Source organism: Oncorhynchus gorbuscha, linkage group LG10 (assembly GCF_021184085.1).
Source record: "Oncorhynchus gorbuscha isolate QuinsamMale2020 ecotype Even-year linkage group LG10, OgorEven_v1.0, whole genome shotgun sequence".
Classification (NCBI taxonomy): Eukaryota; Metazoa; Chordata; class Actinopteri; order Salmoniformes; family Salmonidae; genus Oncorhynchus; species Oncorhynchus gorbuscha.
In genome coordinates, this window is record NC_060182.1 from 96,796,539 (window position 1) to 96,809,038 (window position 12,500).

The 12,500-nt window shown below is 47.9% G+C and overlaps 1 pseudogene across 1 annotated transcript in view; it reads left to right on the forward strand.

The window, feature by feature from the left end:
• The first annotated feature begins 811 nt into the window (after positions 1-811).
• The window catches only part of LOC124046815, a 20,024-nt pseudogene continuing 8,335 nt past the window's right edge, over positions 812-12,500 (forward strand). The window contains exons 1-9 of the transcript XR_006841071.1: positions 812-958; positions 1,071-1,196; positions 1,429-1,575; positions 2,557-2,736; positions 2,971-3,053; positions 4,266-4,352; positions 5,370-5,478; positions 11,048-11,122; positions 11,935-12,056. The product of XR_006841071.1 is annotated as an RNA polymerase-associated protein RTF1 homolog (transcript). The remainder of the gene's footprint in view (positions 959-1,070; positions 1,197-1,428; positions 1,576-2,556; positions 2,737-2,970; positions 3,054-4,265; positions 4,353-5,369; positions 5,479-11,047; positions 11,123-11,934; positions 12,057-12,500) is intronic.

Genomic DNA, 12,500 nt, shown 5'->3' on the forward strand with positions numbered 1-12,500 from the left:
GGGGTGTGTTCACCAGGAGAGTTGTTACTGTCTGGAGCCATCAGAGTACAGAGCTAGGGGGTGTGTTCAGCAGGAGAGTTGTTACTGTCTGTCTGGAGCCATCAGAGTACAGAGCTAGGGGGTGTGTTCAGCAGGAGAGTTGTTACTGTCTGTCTGGAGCCATCAGAGTACAGAGCTGGGGGGTGTGTTCAGCAGGAGAGTTGTTACTGTCTGGAGCCATCAGAGTACAGAGCTGGGGGGTGTGTTCAGCAGGAGAGTTGTTACTGTCTGGAGCCATCAGAGTACAGAGCTGGGGGGTGTGTTCACCAGGAGAGTTGTTACTGTCTGGAGCCATCAGAGTACAGAGCTGGGGGGTGTGTTCACCAGGAGAGTTGTTACTGTCTGGAGCCATCAGAGTACAGAGCTAGGGGGTGTGTTCAGCAGGAGAGTTGTTACTGTCTGGAGCCATCAGAGTACAGAGCTAGGGGGTGTGTTCACCAGGAGAGTTGTTACTGTCTGGAGCCATCAGAGTACAGAGCTAGGGGGTGTGTTCAGCAGGAGAGTTGTTACTGTCTGTCTGGAGCCATCAGAGTAGAGACTTGTTGGCTTGTGAACATTATTCTAGTTATTTTGTTCATATAAAGAATCTCCAAGAAAAGTTAATGAATAGCACACCCAAGATATAGAGTTTTACATCCCTGTGGCTGTTATACTTGATCAGTAGACCAGTTGATTTTGTTCAACTGTTTTTAGGTGATTGAAATGAATATCCTGGAATTATTATTATGTCACTCCTCACACCGTTCGCCTGACCCGGTCAATCTTTCTGTACAGATTTGAAATTAAAAAGAAGCTGAAAACAGCGAAGAAGAAGGAGAAAGAGGAGAAGAAAAAGAACCACGAGGAAGAACAGAAGAAGAAGAGGGAGAGATCGTCCAGCGGCCATCATGAAGACAGAACTCATCAGGACCAGCAAGTGGTGAGTTCATCCTCTGATCCCAAACCTCGTCTTATGAAGAAAAAAAACAACGCGCCATTTTGTGTTTTCCGTAGTCTTTAACCGGTACGCTGTGCCTGCGTTCTCCTGTAAGGTTATGTCCCACAACAAGGAGAGGAGGACTAAACGGGATGAGAAGCTGGATAAAAAGTCTCAGGCCATGGAGGAACTGAAAGCGGAGAGAGAGAAGAAGAAAACGAGGACAGGTCTGTTTGGCTGTGTAGTGTTTGTCCTCGCATTTTCATTGTCGTCATGCCGATTACATGTAGTCAATGGTTAGCATTTATGCACTGGGTCAACGGGAGGAAGTGAAACAGGAGGCTTTATCTGTATTTTTCCAATAAGAACGTTACAGACCTTTGATCTCTGTTGGGAGAACAGAATACGTGTTTGTGAAATGTACTTAAATAAAGTCTGCTAAATGACAACAAAACACCAATGGATTTGGACAGCTTGAGCTCCTGGCGAAACGGCTGCCCCTGAAAACCAGCGAGGTTTACCGGACGATGAGGAGGGAGGAAGAGGGAGGAGGACGACGACAAATCATCCGTAAAGAGCGATCGCAGTTCACACTCTTCATCTTATTCCGAAGACGAAGAGTGAGTATCTTTCTATCTATCCTCTGCAGATAATGATAGACATTAGGTTTAATTGGTAGTACTACTGTGTCTCAGCTGTAGATAGGCTACTGTGTGTTCCAGCAGTTTAATGTAGATAGGTGCTTGTAGATAGACAGATAATGGTTGAATTGATAGTACCTGTGTGTCTCAGCTGTAGATAGACAGATAATGGTTTAATTGATAGTACTACTGTGTGTCTCAGCTGTAGATAGGCAGATAATGGTTGAATTGATAGTACTACTGTGTGTCTCAGCTGTAGATAGACAGATAATGGTTTAATTGATAGTACTACTGTGTGTCTCAGCTGTAGATAGACAGATAATGGTTTAATTGATATTACTAGCTGTAGATTGACAGATAATGGTTTAATTGATATTACTACTGTGTGTCTCAGCTGTAGATAGACAGATAATGGTTTAATTGATATTACTACTGTGTGTCTCAGCTGTAGATTGACAGATAATGGTTTAATTGATAGTACTACTGTGTGTGTCAGCTGTAGATTGACAGATAATGGTTGAATTGATAGACAGATAATGGTTTAATTGATAGTACTGTGTATGTCAGCTGTAGATGGACGAATAATGGTTTAATTGATAGTACTACTGTGTGTCTCAGCTGTAGATGGACGAATAATGGTTTAATTGATAGTACTACTGTGTGTCTCAGCTGTAGATAGACAGATAATGGTTTAATTGATAGTACTACTGTGTCTCAGCTGTAGATGGACAGATAATGGTTTAATTGATAGTACTACTGTGTGTGTCAGCTGTAGATAGTTGTTCAGTGTCAGGTAACGTTTTGATCATAGCTCTATATGACAGTTGGTTCCATTCGGTCTTGTAAGTTGTTTTTCTTGAGTTAAGAAAACACTTTTTTTTTTTTTAGTTAAAAAAAAATTAACCAACAATTGAACACCTCTCTGCATGACCTCCGTTTCCTGTCTTGTGAGCAGTCCAGGAAAGAGGAGACGCCACCAAAGTCTCAACCCAGTGGTCGCTACCAGACGAACTGAACCGCGTCCGTCTGTCCCGCCACAAACTGGAACGCTGGTGTCACATGCCGTTCTTCCAGAAGACGGTCAGCGGCTGCTTCGTACGGATTGGCATCGGGAACAGTAGTAGCAAACCAGTTTACAGGGTAACCACATGCGGTTTAATTGGGGCAGTTTCCTGGACCCAGATTAAGATTTATTTTTATAAAGTTCAATGGTGAATCTCCATTGAAAGTGACTCGGGTTTACTCTGTCTGAGGAAACCAGCCTGAATCAGTCTTCCTATTTAACTTTGGAGATTGTTCCTTGGCCAAACATTTTGTACATGTTTCAGTTAGCTATGTTCAATAATGAGTATTTCTTGTACTTCCTGTGACAAGGTGGCTGAAATAGTTGACGTGGTAGAGACTGCTAAAGTGTACCAGTTGGGAACGACCCGGACCAACAAAGGACTACAGTTACGGTAAAACTACTCAGCTCTTACCTGCTACTACTCTGTTTCTCTCCTCCTCTGTCTGTTTCTCTCTTCTTCTCTCTGTTTCTCTCCTCTTCTCTCTGTTTCTCTCTCCTCCTCTGTCTGTTTCTCTCCTCTTCTCTCTGTTTCTCTCCTTCTCTCTGTTTCTCTCCTCTTCTCTCTCTCTGTTTCTCTCCTCTTCTCTGTTTCTCTCCTCTTCTCTGTTTCTCTCCTCTTCTCTCTGTTTCTCTCCTCTTCGCTCTGTTTCTCTCCTCTTCGCTCTGTTTCTCTCCTCTTCGCTCTGTTTCTCTCCTCTCTTCGCTCTGTTTTCCTCTTCGCTCTCTCCCTCTTTCGCTCTGTTTCTCTCCTCTTCGCTCTGTTTCTCTCTCCTCTGTTTCTCGCTCTGTTTCTCTCCCTCTCCGCTCTGTTTCTCTCCTCTTCGCTCTGTTTCTCTCCTCTCCTGTCTGTTTCTCTCCTCTCCTGTCTGTTTCTCTCCTCTCCTGTCTGTTTCTCTCCTCTCCTGTCTGTTTCTCTCCTCCCTGTCTGTTTCTCTCCCTCTCCTGTCTGTTTCTCTCCTCTCCTGTCTGTTTCTCTCCTCTCCTCTGTTTCTCTGTCTGTTTCTCTCCTCTTCTCTCTGTCTGTTTCTCTTCTCTCTGTCTGTTTCTCTTTCTCTCTGTCTGTTTCTCTTCTCTGTCTGTTTCTCTCCTCTCTCTCTGTCTGTTTCTCTCCTCTTCTCTCTGTCTGTTTCTCTCCTCTTCTCTCTGTCTGTTTCCTCTGCTTCTGTCTGTTTCTCTCCTCCTCTGCCCGCTTCTCTCCTTCTCTCCTCTCTCTGTCCGTTTCTCTCCTCCTCTGCCCGCTTTCCTCCTCTGCCCGCTTCTCCTCCTCTGTCCGCTTCTCTCCTCCTCTGTCCGCTTCTCTCCTCTCTGTCCGTTTCTCTCCTCCTCTGTCCGCTTCTCTCCTCCTCTGCCCGCTTCTCTCCTCCTCTGCCCGCTTCTCTCCCTCCTCTGCCCGCTTTCCCTCCTCTGCCCGCTTCTCTCCTCCTCTGCCCGCTCTCTCCTCCTCTGTCTGTTTCTCTCCTCCTCTGTCTGTTTCTCTCCTCCTCTGTCTGTTTCTCCTCCTCTGTCTGTTTCTCTCCTCCTCTGTCTGTTTCTCTCCTCCTCTCTCTGTTTCTCTGTGCCGACTAAATGTTTCTCTGTGCTCTGTCCCATATTTCTCCTCTAGCCATGGTGGTGACACCCGAGTCTTCAGACTGGAGTTTGTGTCTAATCAGGAGTTCACAGAAAACGAGTTCATGAAGTGGAAAGAGGCGAGTTGACTGGAGGAGCATGCTTATTGATGTTGACTTGAGGAAGTGGCAGTGGTAGCGTGCTGATTGGATGAGCCATAGTTGCTTTAACTTCATCACCTGGTAGATGGCAAGACTTCAAACGACAGACCATTTGAATAACGAGAGTGAATGTTGTGGATCTAAGTTGGATAGTTAGATGGCTGGTTAGGTGGCTGGTTAGATGCCTAATTAGGTGGCTGGTTAGATGGCTGGTTAGATGCCTAATTAGGTGCCTGGTTAGATGGCTGGTTAGATGGCTGGTTAGATGGCTGGTTAGATGCCTGGTTAGGTGGCTGGTTAGGTGGCTGGTTAGATGGCTGGTTAGATGGCTGGTGGCTGGTTAGATGGCTGGTTAGATGGCTGGTTCGGTGCCTAGTTAGATGGCTGGTTAGATGGCTGGTTAGGTGGCTGGTTAGGTGGCTGGTTAGATGCCTAATTAGATGCCTGATTAGATGGCTGATTAGATGGCTGGTTAGATGGCTGGTTAGATGGCTGGTTAGATGGCTGGTTAGATGGCTGGTTAGATGGCTGGTTAGATGGCTGGTTAGATGGCTGGTTTGATGCCTAATTAGATGGCTGGTTTGATGCCTAATTAGATGGCTGGTTAGATGGCTGGTTAGGTGGCTGGTTAGGTGGCTGGTTATGCCTAATTAGATGGCTGGTTAGGTGGCTGGTTATGCCTAATTAGATGGCTAGTTGGATGGCTGGATATGTGGCTGCTTTGGTGCCTGGTTAGGTGCCTGGTTAGGTGCCTGGTTAGGTGCCTGGTTAGGTGCCTGGTTAGGTGCCTGGTTAGGTGGCTGGTTAGGTGGCTGGTTAGGTGGCTGGATGGCTAGTTAGGTGGCTGGATGGCTAGTTAGGTGGCTAGTTAGGTGGCTAGTTAGGTGGCTAGTTAGCCTCATGGGTTATGCCATGTTATGTCAGGATTACGTCAGCCTGTCGTGAGCAGTGTCTAGTGGAGTATTGAAGGTGTTTGATATGTCTCCTCTCTGTCTACAGATGATCATAGCCAGTATGCAGGTTCCCACTCTAGATGAGATCAATAAGAAGGAACAGGCCATCAAAGAGGCTTGTAACTACAAATTCAACGACAAAGACATCGAGGACGTAAGTAGTATGACATGATCAAAAGTATGTGGACACCTGCTCGTCCATCTCATTCCAAAAATCATGGGCATTAATATAGAGTTGGGCCCCCTTTACTGCTATCACAGCCTCTATTCTTGTGGGAAGGCTTTCCACTAGATGGGGGGGCTTGCCTCCATTCAGCCACAGGCATTAGTGAGGTCGGGCACTGATGTTGGGGCGATGAGGCACCATCCCAAAGTTGTTCGATAGGGTTGAGGTCAGGGCTCTGTGCAGGCCAGTCAAGTTCTTCCACACCGATGTCCAAAAACCATTTCTGTGTGGACCTCGCTTTTGAAAACGGGGACATTGTCATGTTGAAACAGAAAAGGGCCTTCCCCAAACTGTTGCCACAAAGTTGGAAGCACAGAATTGTTTAGAATGTCATTATATGCTGTAGCGTTAAGATTTCCCTTCAGTGGACCTAAGGGGCCTCAACCATTAAAACAGCCCCAGACCATTATTACTCCTCCACCAAACTTTACAGTTGGCACTGTGCATTGGGGCAGGTAGCGTTCTCCTGGCCAAACCCAGATTTGTCCATCAGACTGCCAGAATTTGAAGTGTGGTTCATCACTCCAGAGGACACGTTTCCACTGCTCCAGAGTCCAATGACGGTGAGCTTTACACCACCCAGCCGACGCTTGGCATTGCGCATGGTGATCTTAGGCTTGTGTTCTCGGCTGCTTGAACATGGAAACCCATTTCATGAAAGTACCGATCAAACAGTTATTGTGCTGACGTTGCTTCCAGAGGCAGTTTGGAACTCTGTAGCGAGTGTTGCAACCGAGGACAGACACACTTTGATGTACTTCAGCACTTGTGTTCCAAGCTCCAACAGTGCAGTAGTGTCTAGAAATTCACAACAATACACACACATCTAAAGTAAAAGAATGGAATGAAGAAATATATGAATATTAGATCGAGCAATGTCAGAGTGGCTTTGGCTAAAATACAGTAGAATAGAATCCAGTATATAGAGATGAGTAAAAAGGGACCCCGTTCCATTATCAAAGGGAAATATGGAAACAAAGGGACCCCGTTTCCTTATGAAAGTGTTCCATTATCAAAGGGACCCGTGTTCCATTATCAAAGGGACCCCGTGTTCCATTATCAAAGGGACCCCGTGTTCCATTATCAAAGGGACCCCGTGTTCCATTATCAAAGGGACCCCGTGTTCCATTATCAAAGGGACCCCGTGTTCCATTATCAAAGGACCCGTGTTCCATTATCAAAGGGACCCCGTGTTCCATTATCAAAGGGACCCCCATTATCAGTGTTCCATTATCAAAGGGACCCCCGTGTTCCATTATCAAAGGGACCCCGTGTTCCATTATCAAAGGGACCCCCGTGTTCCATTATCAAAGGGACCCCGTGTTCCATTATCAAGGACCCGTGTTCCATTATCAAAGGGACCCGTGTTCCATTATCAAAGGGACCCTGTTCCATTATCAAGGGACCCCGTGTTCCATTATCAAAGGGACCCGTGTTCCATTATCAAAGGGACCCCGTGTTCCATTATCAAAGGGACCCGTGTTCCATCAAAGGGACCCGTGTTCCATCAAAGGGACCCCGTGTTCCATTATCAAAGGGACCCCGTTTCCATTATCAAAGGGACCCCGTGTTCCATTATCAAAGGGACCCCCGTGTTCCAAGGGACCCGTGTTCCATTATCAAAGGGACCCGTGTTCCATTATCAAAGGGACCCCGTGTTCCATTATCAAAGGGACCCGTGTTCCATTATCAAAGGGACCCCGTGTTCAAAAGGGACCCCGTGTTCCATTATCAAAGGGACCCCGTGTTCCATTATCAAAGGGACCCCGTGTTCCATTATCAAAGGGACCCCGTGTTCCATTATCAAAGGGACCCGTGTTCCATTATCAAAGGGACAAAGGGACCAAAGGGACCCCGTTCCATTATCAAAGGGACCCCCGTGTTCCATTATCAAAGGGACCCCGTGTTCCATTATCAAAGGGACCCCGTGTTCCATTATCAAAGGGACCCCGTGTTCCATTATCAAAGGGACCCCGTGTTCCATTATCAAAGGGACCCGTGTTCCATTATCAAAGGGACCCCCATTATCAAAGGACCCCGGGACCCCGTGTTCCATTATCAAAGGGACCCCGTGTTCCATTATCAAAGGGACCCCGTGTTCCATTATCAAAGGGACCCCGTGTTCCATTATCAAAGGGACCCCGTGTTCCATTATCAAAGGGACCCCGTGTTCCATTATCAAAGGGACCCCGTGTTCCATTATCAAAGGGACCCCGTGTTCCCCCGTGTTCCATTATCAAAGGGACCCGTGTTCCATTATCAAAGGATTATCAAAGGGACCCGTGTTCCATTATCAAAGGGACCCCGTGTTCCATTATCAAAGGGACCCCGTGTTCCATTATCAAAGGGACCCCGTGTTCCATTATCAAAGGGACCCGTGTTTCATTATCAAAGGGACCCCGTGTTCCATTATCAAAGGGACCCCGTGTTCCATTATCAAAGGGACCCGTGTTCCATTATCAAAGGGACCCGTGTTCCATTATCAAAGGGACCCCGTGTTCCATTATCAAAGGGACCCGTGTTCCATTATCAAAGGGACCCCGTGTTCCATTATCAAAGGGACCCCGTGTTCCATTATCAAAGGGACCCCCCGTGTTCCATTATCAAAGGGACCCGTGTTCCATTATCAAAAAGGGACCCCGTGTTCCATTATCAAAGGGACCCGTGTTCCATTATCAAAGGGACCCGTGTTCCATTATCAAAGGGACCCGTGTTCCATTATCAAAGGACCCCGTGTTCCATTATCAAAGGGACCCGTGTTCCATTATCAAAGGGACCCCGTGTTCCATTATCAAAGGGACCCCGTGTTCCATTATCAAAGGGACCCGTGTTCCATTATCAACCCGTGTTCCATTATCAAAGGGACCCCGTGTTCCATTATCAAAGGGACCCCGTGTTCCATTATCAAGGACCCGTGTTCCATTATCAAAGGGACCCGTGTTCCATTATCAAAGGGACCCGTGTTCCATTATCAAACCCCGTGTTCCATTATCAAAGGGACCCCGTGTTCCATTATCAAAAGGGACCCGTGTTCCATTATCAAAGGGACCCCGTGTTCCATTATCAAAGGGACCCCGTGTTCCATTATCAAAGGGACCCGTGTTCCATTATCAAAGGGACCCCGTGTTCCATTATCAAAGGGACCCCGTGTTCCATTATCAAAGGGACCCGTGTTCCATTATCAAAGGGACCCGTGTTCCATTATCAAAGGGACCCGTGTTCCATTATCAAAGGGACCCGTGTTCCATTATCAAAGGGACCCCGTGTTCCATTATCAAAGGGACCCGTGTTCCATTATCAAAGGGACCCGTGTTCCATTATCAAAGGGACCCCGTGTTCCATTATCAAAGGGACCCCGTGTTCCATTATCAAAGGGACCCGTGTTCCATTATCAAAGGGACCCCGTGTTCCATTATCAAAAAAGGGACCCGTGTTCCATTATCAAAGGGACCCCGTGTTCCATTATCAAAGGGACCCCGTGTTCCATTATCAAAGGGACCCCGTGTTCCATTATCAAAGGGACCCCGTGTTCCATTATCAAAGGGACCCCGTGTTCCATTATCAAAGGGACCCCGTGTTCCATTATCAAAGGGACCCCGTGTTCCATGTCTATGTATTTTGGGCTGACCTCGTCTTCTGGGTGATAGCGGTCTGAACAGGAAGTGGCTCGGGTGGTTGATGTCCTTTGATCTTTATGGCCTTCCTGTGACATCGGGTGGTGTAGGTGTCCTGGAGGGCAGGTAGTTTGCCCCCGGTGATGCGTTGTGCAGACCCCACTACCCTCTGGAGAGCCCTGCAGTTGCGGGCGGAGCAGTTGCCGTACCAGGCGGTGATACAGCCTGACAGGGCGCTCTCAATTGAGCATCTGTAAAAGTGTTTATTTATTTTATTTCACCTTTATTTAACCAGGTAGGCAAGTTGAGAACAAGTTCTCATTTACAACTGCGACCTGGCCAAGATAAAGCAAAGCAGTTCGACAGATACAACGACACAGAGTTACACATGGAGTAAAACAAACATACAGTCAATAATACGGTAGAAACAAGTCTATATACAATGTGAGCAAATGAGGTGAGAAGGGAGGTAAAGGCAAAAAATGCCATGGTGGCAAAGTAAATACAATATAGCAAGTAAAACACTGGAATGGTAGATTTGCAATGGAAGAATGTGCAAAGTAGAAATAAAAATAATGGGGTGCAAAGGAGCAAAATAAATAAAATAAATACAGTTGGGAAAGAGGTAGTTGTTTGGGCTAAATTATAGGTGGGCTATGTACAGGTGCAGTAATCTGTGAGCTGCTCTGACAGTTGGTGCTTAAAGCTAGTGAGGGAGATTAGTGTTTCCAGTTTCAGAGATTTTTGTAGTTCGTTCCAGTCATTGGCAGCAGAGACCTGGAAGGAGAGGCGGCCAAAGAAAGAATTGGTTTTGGGGTGCCTAGAGAGATATACCTGCTGGAGAGTGTGCTACAGGTGGGAGATGCTATGGTGAGGGTTTGTGTTTGTGAGGGTCTTAGGTGACAAGCCAGATTTCTTCAGCCTCCCGAGGTTGAAGAGGCGCAACACCACACTGTCTGTGTGGGTGAACCATTTCAGATGGTCCGTGATGTTTATGCCGAGGAACTTAAAACGTTTCACCTTCTCTAGTGCGATCCCATCGGTGTGGTTAGGGAGGTGCTCCCTCTGCTGTCTCCCGAAGTCCACGATCAGCTCCTTCGTTTGTTGACGTTGAGGGAGAGGTTATTGTCCTGGCACCTCTCTGCCAGGGCCTCACCTCCTCTCTGCCAGGGCCTCACCTCCTCTCTGCCAGGGGCCTCACCTCCTCTCTGCCAGGGGCCTCACCTCCTCTCTGCCAGGGGCCTCACCTCCTCTCTGCCAGGGGCCTCACCTCCTCTCTGCCAGGGGCCTCACCTCCTCTCTGCCAGGGGCCTCACCTCCTCTCTGCCAGGGGCCTCACCTCCTCTCTGCCAGGGGCCTCACCTCCTCTCTGCCAGGGCCCTCACCTCCTCTCTGCCAGGGCCCTCACCACCTCTCTGCTAGGGCCCTCACCTCCTCTCTGCCAGGGCCCTCACCTCCTCTCTGCCAGGGCCCTCACCTCCTCTCTGCCAGGGCCCTCACCTCTTCTCTGCCAGGGCCCTCACCTCCTCTCTGCCAGGGCCCTCACCTCACCACACTTAGAAATCCTCACTTAGAAGTCTAAGATGTATCAAAGAATATTCTATCCAGCTCAGGGCTCCAGCTATGATCAAACTCGTTGGTTACAGCAGAGACGTTCTGTCCCCTCCTGGACCGAGATCCACGCTGCCTAAATTGTTTTGTGGGTAAAAAAAAATCATTTTATTTACAAATGTTATTTTTTTGGGTAATCCGATAATACTATATGCCCGGTATGGTACGGAAACTACATGATGGAATAACGATCTGGAGACTGCCCAACCCTTAGTGTATAATGTTGAATTTCAACCCAGATGTGATTTAGTTGTTGATTTGTCTATTCACAGATTGTAAAAGAAAAGACAGGTTCGAAGGCGCCTTCCAACTACGCCATGAAGAAAACATCACTACTCAAAGATAAGGTAGATTAACACACGTTTCTTAACCCAGGAAGTTTGTTTTTCATTAGCTGTGTACTACTGTGTACTTTTTATAGTTGTGTGTACTACTGTGTACTGCTGTGGGTACTACTGTGTACTTTTTATAGTTGTGTGTACTGCTGTGTGTACTGCTGTGTGTACTGCTGTGTGTACTGCTGTGTGTACTGCTGTGTGTACTGCTGTGTGTACTGCTGTGTGTACGGCTGTGTGTACTGCTGTGTGTACTGCTGTGTGTACTGCTGTGTGTACTGCTGTGTGTACTACTGTGTGTACGACTGTGCACTGCTGTGTGTATGACTGTGCACTGCTGTGTGTACGACTGTGCACTGCTGTGTGTACGACTGTGCACTGCTGTGTGTACGACTGTGCACTGCTGTGTGTACGACTGTGCACTGCTGTGTGTACGACTGTGCACTGCTGTGTGTACGACTGTGCACTGCTGTGCGTACGACTGTGCACTGCTGTGCGTACGACTGTGCACTGCTGTGCGTACGACTGTGCGTACGACTGTGCACTGCTGTGCGTACGGCTGTGCACTGCTGTGCGTACGGCTGTGCACTGCTGTGCGTACGGCTGTGCACTGCTGTGCGTACGGCTGTGCACTGCTGTGCGTACGGCTGTGCACTGCTGTGCGTACGGCTGTGCACTGCTGTGCGTACGGCTGTGCACTGCTGTGCGTACGGCTGTGTGCACTGCTGTGTGTACTGCTATTTATTGTGTGTGTGGTCCTCCCCTTCCTCCTCTGAGGAGCCCCCACTGGTATATACACATGTTATGTGTGTTCTCACCTCCAGGCCATGGCAGAGGAGAGTGGAGAAGGAGACCGAGCCAAAGAGATCCAGGACCAGCTGAATGAGTTGGAGGAGAGGGCCGAGCATCTGGACAGACAGAGGACCAAAAACATCTCTGCCATCAGGTGAGACCATCGCCTGTCTTCCCCCTTCGCCTGTCTTCCCCCTTCGCCTGTCTTCCCCCTTCGCCTGTCTTCCCCCTTCGCCTGTCTTCCCCCTTCGCCTGTCTTCCCCCTTCGCCTGTCTTCCCCCTTCCGTCTTCGCCTGTCTTCCGTCTTCGCCTGTCTTCCCCCCCGTCTCCCCCAAGTTGGTGTTATAACGTTGTTCTTTACCTGATGCATAGTTTGCTGATCAGTAAAATTCTGTTCTGTACTATATAGGTGACGCTCTTATCCAGAGAGACTTACAGTAGTGAGTCATTTAACAGACTCTCTTATCCAGAGAGACTGACAGTAGTGAGTCATTTAGCAGACTCTCTTATCCAGAGAGACTGACAGTAGTGAGTCATTTAACAGACTCTTATCCAGAGAGACTGACAGTAGTGAGTCATTTAACAGACTCTTATCCAG